Source organism: Borostomias antarcticus (assembly GCF_949987555.1).
Source record: "Borostomias antarcticus genome assembly, chromosome: 3".
Lineage (NCBI taxonomy): Eukaryota > Metazoa > Chordata > Actinopteri > Stomiiformes > Stomiidae > Borostomias > Borostomias antarcticus.
The window spans coordinates 18,573,608-18,587,303 of record NC_140236.1 but is presented as its reverse complement, the minus strand read 5'-3'; the positions used below and the strand labels follow the sequence as shown (position 1 = coordinate 18,587,303).

At 44.8% G+C, this 13,696-nt stretch overlaps 1 long non-coding RNA gene across 2 annotated transcripts; it reads right to left on the bottom strand.

Annotated features, from left to right (window-relative positions):
* Nucleotides 1–11,997: 11,997 nt before the first annotated feature.
* Nucleotides 11,998–12,939, bottom strand: LOC311307406. 2 transcript variants are annotated; one of them, XR_014630363.1, is made up of 4 exons: nt 12,924–12,939; nt 12,499–12,563; nt 12,310–12,408; nt 11,998–12,156 (listed from the first exon to the last, which is right to left on the bottom strand). It is a non-coding gene; the product is annotated as an uncharacterized lncRNA (long non-coding RNA). The 2 variants fall into 2 exon arrangements; XR_014630364.1 differs by lacking the exon at nt 12,924–12,939 and having other exon boundaries at nt 12,499–12,602.
* Between the last annotated feature and the right edge of the window lie 757 nt (nt 12,940–13,696).

Below are 13,696 nucleotides of genomic sequence, written 5' to 3'. Positions count from 1 at the left end.
ATTATAGCGTGGCAGGTCCACCACCACACATGAGTCAATTTTAGTGCACAATGTTTTTAAGTTGTTTACAATAAGTTTGTCAATCATTAAGTAAAACACTGCCAATGATGTTGTGCCCACTATAATACATGACATTCATTAAGAGCGTACTGTGATTGCCGTTAAGGCTATTTGGTATTACACTGTTTAATCTTGTATTCAAACTGGATGTTACAATGTAAGCACTAGAACTTCAGTTACTTTGTGGTTTATGAGGCTTCTCGCTGAAAGGTTGCCGTAGCTGTCTGGGGTTTCCGGGCAATGGTGGGTTCTTAGGAATCAAACCCGCGTGGCTCTGTCAGTGAAACGCTTGATGGTAAGGAGTAATTGTCTTTGGGTAATGGAGGATCATTAATCTGCCTAATGGCATTAAGTGTGGCCAGAAGGCGTGCTAGAATAAACCATTTTTTGCCTACAAAGTGACTGATGAGCATCTAAAAGTAAGCTATATCATATTAGTTTGTATCTTTGAGATTTTGAGGCCAATACTATTACTATGTGATTGTATTTAGACTATATAAATCATTGTGAATGAAGTTTTGTCTGGTCTCTAGTTTTGTAACTCTTATACTTAACTTTGGTTCTTTATGCATTTTTGTGAATCATTCTGTTGTATGAATATTGATCTGTGACTCTATAGTCACAAAGGGGGGAAATGTCGTGTATTAATTTGCCTAATTAGGCTCAACCCTTTGTTCTAATCAAGATTATATTATATGTGTCTATTCTTAAAGTCAGTTTAGGCCAGAGCAGCATACTGTGACAGACAGTAGGGCCAGGACAGCTATCACGAGGTTTGTTTTGTAAGGGAGGGGGAGAGCAGTGCTTTCCCCTGTGGGAAAGCAGATGCCACAAAAGAAACGTTGAAATGAGATTGAAACATTGTATCAGATAACATAGAGTCAGGCTAGAAAATACATAGCGTGGGAAAGCAGGTGCTCTCAAAACTGTTCATCAGATAAAGTATATAAGACGCTGTCAACAAGTCAGTCGGGTGTGATATCTCTCGAGAGCCCACCGGTTTTAGTTGTCTGTTACTGATTGTACCAACAAATAAAGCCTATTGCATTTGATCCAGTCACCAGTGCCTTTTTGATTCGACTTCAACTACTGAACAAAGAACATTGAAGATTGTAACTAAACCTAAAGGCGTCCCTACACGTCAAAAGTTAGGTGTATGTAGGTGCTACTCAAGTGGTGGTTTTGATGTCCCAAAGATGAGAAATAACTCATTTTGAGAAAACGGGCTTTGAAAATTTGTATTGTAAAAAAACATACATTTGCATTGTAAACCAATATTTACAAACACAATATCCAATCACATCATTAGTAACAACATTACACAACATCTGAAATGCTTACATAGAGCATAGGCCTGTTGTGTTGTTTTTCACATGCCTCTGTAATATGATCTTTAGAAACGTCTTTAGACACGAAATATCTTCCTCACTTGCTCCAGCACGCATGCGCACAGTGTGCTGGAGCAACGATTGCGCGCTGTGCGAATGCGTGCTGGAGCAAGTGAGGAAGCTATTTCATTTCGAAAGACGTTTCTAAAGATCATGGCATGTGAAAACCACAACAGGCCTATGCTCTATGTAAGCACAACTAGCGAGACTATCATCAAGACAGATTGATGAAAACAACCGTTTCGCGGCAGAAAATAGATTTTTAGAAACTGCATTCTAAGTGCCCCGACCACCGCCATTACATGGATATACTGGCTCGCGCTGGATTTTAAATTTCTTCTACATGCCTCCGAACTACACCAAAGTGATCTCGGTGAGTCAAACGTCTTATAATATGTCGTAAATAAGGTCCAGGTTGTCAAAAACGAGCATTGTCCTTTAATGTTGAGTTGGCACGGAACCTAGAAGGGTTCATTCCGCCAAAAGGCAGCACTCTCATTCAATACATGGATGACCTACTTCTTGCCAGTAGAGACAAGGAGTCATGTATTGAGGATACAAGAGCGCTGTTGTTTTTCCTTGCAGAAAATGGCCACAAGGTTTCTAGAAACAAGATCCAGTTGGTATGCGAGCAGGTCAGATACCTTGGTCACTTAATAACAAAAGATGGCAAGGCACTGGGGACTGACCGTGTTAAAGTAATTCTTACACTTCCCCTGCCCACAACCAAAAAACAGATGATGTCACTGCTTAGGACTGTAGGTTACTGCCGAGCTTGGATTCCTGACTTTGCAGAGATAACACAACCACTATCTGCTTTAGCTCATGGACAGAAATTAGCTCCCTCAGACAAAATTACATGGACTGACGAAGCCAGACTGGCTTTAACGACACTTAAACAAAGACTGTCCACAGCACCCTGTTTAGGTATTCCTGACTATGACAAGCCCTTCCACCTGTTCACGAACGAGAAGGAAGGTTACATGGCAGCAGTATTAGCACAGAAGCATGGAGATAGATACAGACCGGTAGCCTATTACTCCAAAAGACTTGACTCTGTGGTTAGAGGACTCATGTCCTGCTTGAGATCAGTGGCAGCTACTACTGAGACTGTATTGAGTTCTGTAGACCTAGTAGCACTGCGGCCGCTGGTTGTCCATGTACCGCATGCTGTGTCTGCTCTTCTTTTACAGGCAAAGACATCGCACCTGCACCCAGCAAGATTGTTGCATTACCAGAATGTACTGTTGACTATGTCTAATCTTACACTTCAAAGATGCACTGTACTTAACCCTGCAACTCTGCTTCCTACTCCAGAAGACAGGGAGCCACATGACTGTGTGGCTATAGTAGAGGAGGTCAATAAGCCATGCTCAGACCTCACTGATGTTCCTCTCTCTAACCCTGATTTTGAGCTTTTTGTGGACGGATCAGCCCAGCGGTCGACAACAGGTCAACCACTTGTTGCATATGCAGTCACAACATTAGATGGAGTTTTAGAATCAGCAAAACTCCCACAACACCTTTTAGCGCAAGCAGCTGAATTGTTCGCTCTGACCAGAGCTTGTATAATAGCAAGTGGCAAGTCTGCAACCATTTACACCGACAGTAGTTATGCTTTTGGAGTTGTGCATGACTTTGGCTCCCTTTGACGAAACCGTGGGTTCCTCACGTCAACTGGTAAACCTATTGCACACCATGTGTTGATCAACAACCTTCTAGAAGCTATGCTTTTACCATCTAGCCTAGCAGTGTGTAAATGCCAAGCTCATGTTAAAAGCTCTGATCCTGTCTCTGTCGGCAACTCGACTGCTGACCTCGCTGCAAAAGCTGCGGCTGTCTCTGCTTCCTCCCCTGTGCCTTCTATGCTCTCTGTACCATCCACAGACCCTGACAAGACTCCTCCACTGTCCCTGGCAGACATTTCTGACCTGCAAGCATCTGCTCCACCTGCGGAGAAAAAGAAATGGAGGAATAAGTGCACATTCCACAACCAAACTAACCTGTATCTAGGGCCTAATGACAAACCCTTACTGCCTCGTTCATGTTTTCATTATGCTTTCAAACTAGCCCACGGGCCAGATCATGTTTCAAAAACAGGGGTGGTGGAGGATGTTAACAGGTATTGGTATGCACCAGGGTTCACTGTTTTTGCAGAACAAAGCTGTGCCAAATGCATCATATGTATGCAAAACAATGTTGGCAAAGGGAAAAAAATGGAACTGTCAGCACATCCTCGGCCAAGTGGGCCATGGGAACATGTTATGATGGATTTTATTGAACTCTCACCATGCCAGGGGTACAAGTATTGCCTGGTATTAACTGATGTTTTCTCCAAATGGACTGAGGTATTTCCTTGCAGGCATGCCTCAGCGTTGTCAGTGGCAAAGAGTCTCCTGAGAGAGATCATTCCGAGATGGGGTCTGCCAACCCAACTCTCTTCAGATCGAGGGAGCCATTTTGTAAATAGTGTCATTCAGGAAATCTGTAATAGCCTACAGATTGACCTAAGAACGCATTGTAGCTATCATGCAGCAAGTGCTGGAATAGTGGAGAGAGCTAATCAAACTCTGAAAGTGAAGCTCAACAAGCTGATGGCAGAGACAGGTCTGTCATGGGTGAAAATTTTACCTCTGGCACTCATGTACATGAGAGGTAGACCGCACCAGACCACAGGGCTGGCTCCCATATGAGGTCCTTACTGGTCGACCTATGAAAATGACTAACACACCGTTTCCCCAAAATAAGATTAGTCTCATGTCATGTGAAGACGATATGGTACAATATTGTTTTGCACTGAATAACATTCTAAAAGATGTCTTCAACAGAGTGAGGACCGCAATTCCTGAGGCGAAGGAGGGGTTTCTGCATCACATCCAGCCTGGGGATTGGGTCCTGATCCGCGACCACAGACGAGGGAGCTGGAACTCGCCGAGGTGGCTCGGGCCGTACCAGGTTCTACTCACCACGCAGACGGCTGTCAAAGTAGCTGAGAGGAATTTGTGGGTCCATGCGAGCCATTGCCGACGGGTCCAAGCAGCAGAGGACGGTCCACCAGGGGATCGCCAACATCAGGAGACCAAGGATGCAGCTGAACCAGAGAGCTCAGAGGCCAAAGCCATGGGCCGCCACACTGTCCTCTCCTCTGATGAGGAATCGGAGGAGGAATGACCTTGCTGGTCACCTCCTTCTCATGGTCGTTATGATGGCAACATGGAGAAACTCCACAGCCATGACCTCACAAGATGCACCACACACGCACACACACCTGCACACACTGCAACTAACATTGAACATAACTGATTCAAACAACGCAACATTGAAGTTGCGATCTACACTGTGATATACACTGTGAACAAGAATGACTGGATTCTGTTACGCTCTACAGATGTCCAAATCCAAGACGATGAGAAGTTCTTTGGATCTACCCTGGTGACTCTGACCAATGCTGATGAAAAGAGTTGGGCAATGCCATATTGTTGTGTTTTAAGCAGAGATGTGATTAATGTAGCTCGAAGCAAGAACTATGGTGCTGATATTTGCAAACCTGTTCCAGATTATCCCTCTACTATGGTATTTAATTGTAGCAAGTATTTAACCATGTCGTCTAACTCAGATCGGAAGACCCATCCTAACACTGCTATAAGGGGGGTAAGGGAATTTGCATCAAAAATTAATTATGATGATTGTTGGATTTGTCAACAGGTCCCGGCTAGTACATCATCACCTACCCTATATCCAATTCCCTTAACACAAGCTGAGTGGTTACAATATGACTGGCAAGGGTTAGCAACCCATACATTCTCCACTAGGGAACAAGTCTCATCTTGTCAATTTCGTGCAGGAGTAGATGGATTAATTAATTCCTACGACGGTATAGAGAATAGCATTTTAACACAGTTAACTATGCAGGTCAATCAAAACCAGAAACCAAGAGAATTTGCTCGACTAGAACTAGCTAGAGTTATACATTTTTCCAGAGTACCTGGACCCCAGTTAATTCATAATATTCAAGCTGTCTTCACACAGGTATATACAGTTCCTTTAACTCCACAGTAAGCGTGTACTGGTTTATCCACAACTGTAGAATGGAGAAATTTAATTGTTTTTTCCGGGTTAAAATGTCAGATTATTGATTGTTTTGTCCAGTCTCAGAGAAAACTATTCAACCAAACTAATCTTAGAGTTCATACAAACACTGATCAATTCAAAGTTGTACCTCTCCAGAAGGTAACAGGTTGTATTGATGTTTTTAGGAAGAACTTAGACTCAGCCATTACTGATTTAGGAACCAGTTCTTGTATAGACCCAGTCTATGAGTATCTGTATCGAGGCAAGAAAATAGAACTCCCTGAAGGCATTTTCCTAGTCTGTGGAAACACTGCCTACTCTAAACTACGTAGTATGGGACGTTGTTATTTAGCTCATTTAATTCCTATGATTAGGAAAGTTACTCAGGAAGAGATGAAAGTACTCCATAAACAAACCACTATTAGACATCGTAGGGATCTCGCAGTTTTCAATGCGGCACTAGGAATGCTGATTCCTAGTTATGGTTTTCTTCAGAATAATGCTGAAATACAGGTTTTATCGTATGTCCTACAAGATCACATAAATGCATCTGATAAGAGTTATTTCTGCCCTTGCCCAAGAAGTAAATTAAATGAAGAAAGTCGTTCTCCAGAATAGGTTCGCATTAGATACAATCCTAGCCTCTCAAGGAGGTACATGTGCCATCGTAGGGAGTGAATGCTGTTCGTACATTTCTGATCCAAATGTCACACTAGCTGAATTTCATGTAGCAAACAAAACCTTAAACAAATTACATACCTGGGATATTTGGGGACAGGTTGATAATGCATTTTCAGGTTTTGGTAATATTTTTAGGACTATTATTATTGTTCTTGTGTGTATTATTTTTGGGTTCATTATCATTTCAGTGATTATCAAATGTGCTACAAAGTGTTTAGTGGATATTCCAGCTAAAGCACTAATGGTCCAGACTTCAGTGCCGAGCGGAGAAGTAGATGACCCCATTATCTCGACGAAATGCATAGTATCTACTTACAAGATTTATAATGGTTTGAAACATGAGCTGATAAATGGATTTGAAGTTTTACTTTTTTGGGTTTTTCCTCAAAATTTGACCAAGAGTTTTTTTTCCCCTTTTCAGAACGTCGACCTTTAAACTGGTAACCATGTCATCTTTTTACCTTGTTTCTGTCAAACTTTAAATCAAGGTTTTTGGTGAATGGTTGTCCCTTTTAGACTAGTAATCATGTCATCTTTTTTACCTTGTTTCCTGTCAAATTTCTGAAACAAGGGAGTTTTGGTGCGTGATTTGCATGTGGAAAGAAAATAATCTAATTTTTGTTACATTTTCACAATAAAATTACTTTTTTATTTTTCTCCACCTAGTGGAGAGATTACTTCCTTTCCACATGTATAGCATAGAGTTTGAGTTTTACAATTTGTGTTTGGAATTGATTTTTGGTTATGCTTATTTTATATTTGATGTAAAAAAAAAAAATGTGCCTGGTCAGCCACAAATGGGGGAGATTGTCATAGAATTTACTTCTGGCTTCTGACTTTTTCAGATCTCAGCTTTTGTTCTTAAAACCTATTGATCCAGTCCCCTGCCTTTTGCCATTCTAAACACTTTAAACCTTTGTTCTCTCTCGCTCTTGTAATTCCAAACACCTCCTGAACCTCTGTCTTCCCCACTTCTTTGTTAAGACAGACACCCCTGTCGTTGTATCCTCACCAGGACAGGAAGGCCTCACACCTCAACCTTCCCGTCCTGGCTCAGGCCTTTGTTCCTTTGTCTATATTCAAAGTGTACCGCGCTTTTCTTTGCATCCCTCGACCACTGTTTGATGTCCGTCACTCTGTTTTATCTTGAGGTCCTTTTGCAATCGTATTGTTTTCTTAATAAATCTGACTGAACCTTTTTGTGCGAACCTTGGCAAATCCTTTATTTTTGACTGAAGATCAAAGCTTCTTCAACATTACCCTGCATTGTTTACCACATCTTGTCCTGTGTATTTATGAATCAGCTTACTCTTCATGTTCATTCATTCATTCATTCATGTTTTCTCCATGTAAAACGCTTAAAAAAAAAAAAAAATTAGATAATCTCTTTTCTCATGAATGTCCTCGTCAACTATGTATATCTTTGTCCATGATCTGTTTAACAAAATAATACAAGCTTTCTAAAAGGGAATGTTCTCTTCCCTACTAACATTGTCTCGTCTCTAGTCTCGTCTTACTAACATCCCACTCGTGGGCTGTACCTTGACGTGGTGAGTGGGCTTCCAACTAAATAGGTCTTGCTTCTCTATACAAAATGTCTACTCCTGGACTTTTTTGAATCCACAACATGCTGTGTTATTCAGTTTTCAGTTTCTATGTGTTTTCAGATGTTGTGTAATGTTGTTACTAATGATGTGATTGGATACTGTGTTTGTAAATATTGGTTTCCAATGCAAATGTATGGTTTTTTACAATACAAATTTTCAAAGCCCGTTTTCTCAAAATGAGTTATTTCTCATCTTTGGGACATCAAAACCACCACTTGAGTAGCACCTACATACACCTAACTTTCCAGTTTTGTTCCAATCAATATTCTGAAGGGTTTGGCCAAGGGGGATTTTTTAAATTTCATTCATAGCCTGATTTATATAACAGTTTATCCCTAAAACATGGCGAAAATTGGTCTTTTTATGACTGTTGACAGTATTTTCTGATTTCTGAAGTGAAGAAAAGAGATATCAAAAATCCCCCTTGGACAAAGTTTTGAATAGGGATATGTGAACAAAATGAAACAAGAATTTTGAATCTGGTTTGAACCAATTAAAAAAATGGATGTCCCGAAATTATGCAAATTAGCGTAAGTAAGTACGTTTTATTTATATAGCGCCTTTCACAGCACGAATGCACAAAGCGCTTTACAATACAAATAACACATAAAAAAGGAAGAAAGAGCGACATACTAAATGCAATACATACAAAATACAAGGCAATTACGACATACAAAATACATTACAATACATACTAACCCTGCTCTGCCTTCCCTCTGCCTTCCCTCTCCCTGGTGCCTCTCTCTCTCCCTCCTATCTTCTAACCAGGTTCAGTGGATGCCCCACTGTCACCAGCAGACCTCACGAAGTCCGATAGATACCCCTGTGTCTACTATGGATGATGTAGCATGTCCGTAGAATATTCTCTCTCCTATGATGCTTTTAGCCTCTCTCACTCTGAAATGTAATTCAATGCAATGTATTGCTTCATAAATGTTCTTAGCCGGTAGACAAACATACTCCTGGAGCTTGCTCGATCGCCTTGTTGAGAGGGGTCAGGGAAGAATTTTTACAGCTCACTTATCTGGCCCCCGGGTGATTACTGTTTTTTTGCTTCCCTCTGGAATATGTCCGGAGGATGGTCGCCCAGTGGTCCAACCTCACCCCAGCAATGGTCCTGCCGGCAGGGTAGAGGAGACACAGCTCTCTGAAAATGGCCTCCACAAGGCGGCTACTGTCCGGCCACTGCGAAGGCCCTACACCTTGTCCAAGAAGGCAGCTGGATGGAGAGAAAAGGCAAATAAGTAAACAAATGGCTGCTATTGAGTAAAGAAGTAAACAAATGAGTGTAATAAAGTGTGTGACTGACAAAATACAGCTCTCTCTACATACCGCTTCAGACTGTCCACTCCTGGAGTGACAGCCGTCTTTGAGCGACTAGTCCTGAAGCGCCCCTTCACTAGTCGGTCCCGGAACCTCTCAGGGTAGGTCACCGCCTTCTTGTCATCTGGGGTCAGCTTCTCCCAGAGAGCTATGATCTCCAGCACCTTCTGCCTGGAGATCCACGCCTGGTCCCTCAGACTGAGCAGTGCGTGTCCCAGGCGGACCACATGCTGGTACCCCGGCGCTCCATCTGGTCCCAGGAAGTCCTGAGAAGAAAAGGAAATCAACAAGATGATTATTAAAAACCAAATTCTAATGCACTTTTTTCAAGGTTCAAGGTAGTTTTATTTGGCACATGTACAGTAATACAGGGTAAAACATGCAGTGAAAGGGGGGTGCTGAGTCACTGTGCATTTTTTTAATTTATTTGCATTTCCCTGCATGTCTAGTGTGATCTACAGTAAATCTTACATTGTCATCCTCTGGCGCCGCAGCACCCTCCTGCTCGGCTGGGTTGTCCCTCGCTGGAACGGGCTGTGAGGGAGGCGCTGGACCAGGCTGTGAGGGAGGTGCTGGACCGGGCTGAGAGGGAGGTGCCCTGGGTAGAGGAGGCAGGAGGTCTTCCAGGACAATGGTAGGATCTAGATCCTCCTCGTTGCCCAGATCGATCCCCTCGTCGTCCTCCAACTCAAAGTCCTCCCTCACTCCATCAGGCACCTCTGGGTCCCTGGTGAGCTCTTCTGGTTCTTCTCCAATCTGGGAGAGGAGGTAGTCCAGTCCGATGAGCTCACCTGAAACAAAGTACAGAAAGGGTTTACTTACTGGTGTGTGTGTGTGTGTGTGTGTGTTCTGTGTAAGAACCTGAGAGAGAGTGCAAGGGAGAGAGAGAATACATACCAGTGTATGGAACAGGGTGCGTGAAGTCCTCAGCTATCTTACAAGCCAACAACTCTTCAGTGAGGGAGTTGATGGCCTGTTTCAGGCGGCCGTCATAGCTGTGGATGGATGGTCCGTAGTGCCCCTCCACAGCTATCCCAGCCCGGTCCTCATTCCACCTGGTGAGCCCCTCCAGGAGGAAGGCATGGTAGTGGCCCCCCTCAGGCGAGTTCCTTAAAAAAATGAAACACGATTTGTTGGTAGTAATAAACTCTCACCCAACGTCCAGCCACTGGTTAAGTGAACATGAGCTTAACAACATCTGTTTAAATGTCTGAGTATATACCTGGAATGAACCGGTTCAGGTGGAGGTGAAAGGACTCCAGTGACGACGACCCCCGGGAGCAGCGGAACACAGGCAGGAGGAGCCCTCCCTTCTTCTCCCTGCCTGTCTGGGTGTACATCTGCACACCCGGGGGGATCCTGGATGCACTCCAGGTGACGCCGTTGGCTGTCCCAGATGACCTCAATCTTCCGGTGGTCCAGGAACGGAACGTCCAGGGTGTCGGTGGAGCTCCAGAAGTCCCTGAACAGCTCCTTCAGACACCGCTCGGTCTCCTGCACCCCACGAGTGCGGCGGCGACAGTGCCTGGTCAGCTCCTTCTTTGAGATGCTGTTGGCCACCTGGGCGTCGCTGATGGGTCCCAGGGAGGAAGCCTCCAGTAGCGCGCGCTTGGCCGCCATCAGCAGGTCTACATCCTCTCTGCACCACTCGAATATGCAGCCTGACATGCGGCTCAGAAACAAGCCGTAGAGAGGATGGCAGTCCGTGGTCACTCCCCCAGCCAGCCGGCGGGTGAAGTGCCAGATGTCCAGCCGGACCACAAGCTTGTCCCACTGGCTGAACATGGCTGCCGCTTTGCCCGGGCCATGGGCAGAGCAGCAGTCCCGGTCCACATACAGCAGCACGGGAGGTGGGACCCCCGCGTCCTGGTAGCGCTGCTGCAGGCCTGCTGTCCACTCCCTCCGCCATAAGGACCGTTATGAGCACCTGCCCCAGCTCGTTGGCCACGTTGGTGGCCCAGGCTGCCCTCCCCTGGAGCTTGCCCGCCAGCTTCTTGGTCACCTAACAACAAACAGATGTATAACATAGGGATGACATTAATATATCTATATTTCACAGGGATACAATTCATGTTTTCATTCTGCCATTCATTGTTACCTTCTTTGTGGAGTCCATCTTCAAGATGGACCCATACACGGAGGTGATCCGGGCCTTCATCTCCTCCATCCTGGGCACCAAATCAGCAGCGCGGACGGTCAGCAGCCAACGGGGTGAGGGCACAGGGATCATGGGAATCGGAGGCAGGACGGTTCTCACCGCAGCACCCGGGACAGCAAACTTCTTGCAGGTGCTGAGGTAGAGGATGGTCTGGGCCATCCAGCGCTCGCTGTACTGCTTCCTGATCTGGTTGTACAGCCTGGTGGTGCTGTTCCCCAGAGTCCTCTCCCTCATCAGCTTCACCACCTTTATGTCAGACTGATGGAGAGATGGGCAGATAAGACAATCAATAGTTATAGTATAACTTGAATCAGCAGGGCTTTTTTAAATAATCTATTTTGCATAGTACATAAGTGAAAAGCTGTGTGTCTACTCACTGGTAGGTAAGAACAGCTGGAAACAGGCTCCTGCGTCCGGGCTCCAGCTGATCCAGGATGTCGAGGGACCAGGAAGTCTACTTCTTGGTACAGCGTCGGCACTCCAGGTACTCCGTAGCCAGGAAGTACCACCCTTCCAGGTCCAGGACCTTGCGCACAACTTTATAAAGGCCACAGCTTGTGAGCACATGCTCCTTGCACGGCCGACTGCAGGACTTCAGGGCGTGGTTCTTGCAGTCTGGCTGGGTGCACACAAACTTGTAGGCCCACAAGCGGTACGGCATCCACAGGCAGAGCGGGCGGAAAAAGAACCCATCTGGAGAAGCCGGAGGTTGGTGGAAGATGTTGGGCAGCGGAGGGGGGTGATACCAGAGGGTCAGGTCGCTCTTGATGACCGCTTTCCCACTGGCATCGGCTTTGAAGAGCGCCTTGCTCACCCACTGGTGCTGCTCTTTAGGGAGGGTTTTAATCCACCCATCAGGCAGAAGAACCTGTGAAAGAGAGAACAAATTAGGTTCAGCTCTCTGTGTGTGTGTGTGTGCGTGTGTGTGTGTGTGTGCGTGTGTGTGTGTGCGTGCGTTTGTGTGTGTGTGTGTGTGTGTGTGTGTGTGTGTGCGTGCGTTTGTGTGTGCGTGTTTGATTACCTCTTTGTGAGTGACAGGCGGAGGCTGTGGCCTGATTCTCAGTCTGTCCAAGGCTAGGGATGGAGGAGCTGGCAGGGTGGTGGCGGTTGGAGGAACAACCTGTGAAAGACAGAGACATTAGATTATTACAAATTATTATTGTTATTAATAATAATAATAATGATAATAATAACAAGAATGATTGATTACCTCTGGCTCAGTGATGACCTCTGGCTGAGCAACAGGCCTGTCAGCCAACAACAAGGTTGTTGGAGCTGGAGCTACACAGTTAATAAAACAAAGGTTAATCTACCATAATATTGCACAAGAGTTTAACTTTAACACAATACTTTAATTTGGTACAGAATTGCATTAAGTTATTACTACAATGCAGTGTGCAAAGAGTTGAATTGAAATGATTGCAGCCAAATAGCAAAGCAAATAGTGGAAGCCACACCAAGATGAGTGTTTCTCAGAGTGTTAATATGATTGGCTAGATGAGAAGACAAGATGAGCTATAGCCAGTGATTATACCAGTGATGGAGAGAGAGCACCATACACTACCATGCAGAGCAGGAGTAAAGCAGTGACATTTCTACAACTACAACGTACGACTACCACATGATTCCACTTACCATGTCACTTACAGAATAACCTGTTTACAATGACAGAAAGAGGAGTAAACAAAACCTCTATTCATATATTCATGATACTCTATAGAGCGATAAAGACAAATATACACATTGACATACCGACTACATCTGGGAGATCAGACCAGAATGAGCACTCCTCCATCAGCACTTCATCAGTGATCCCAACTGCCACTAATGTAGTTGGACCTGGCTGAGTTGCTGCAAAGAGACAGAGAGGTGAGGAGAGGACACACACACACTCCTCCAAATTACTGTATTTGCGGTCAAAAACACACATCTACAATGTCGATCATTTTAAAACTCACAAATGTAAAATCTGAATCAAATGTATTCTTACAAGGCTGGATGGTAGGGGGTGAAACCCGCCGTCTCCCAGACCTGGCCACCACAGGTGGGAGAGCTGCAAAAGATTATGGGACACTTTTACACACACATACACACACAAACACACACACCTACAATGTAGATCATTTTAAAACTCATAACTTTAAATCTTTAAATTTTAATCTGAATCAAATGTATGCTTACATGGTTGGATTGCAGCGGGGGTAAGTGTCCTTTTCACAGTCCTTTGAATGTTCTGTACACTGCAACCTTTCCCAACCAACAGGCCACGCAGGGAGGAGACTGGCATTGGTGGCTGGGTAGCGCTGGCAGAGGGCTGGGAGGTAGTGCGTGGCTGGGTAGCGCTGGCCCGGGAGGTAATGCGTGGCTGGGTAGCGCTGGCCCGGGAGGTAGTGCGTGGCTGGGTAGCG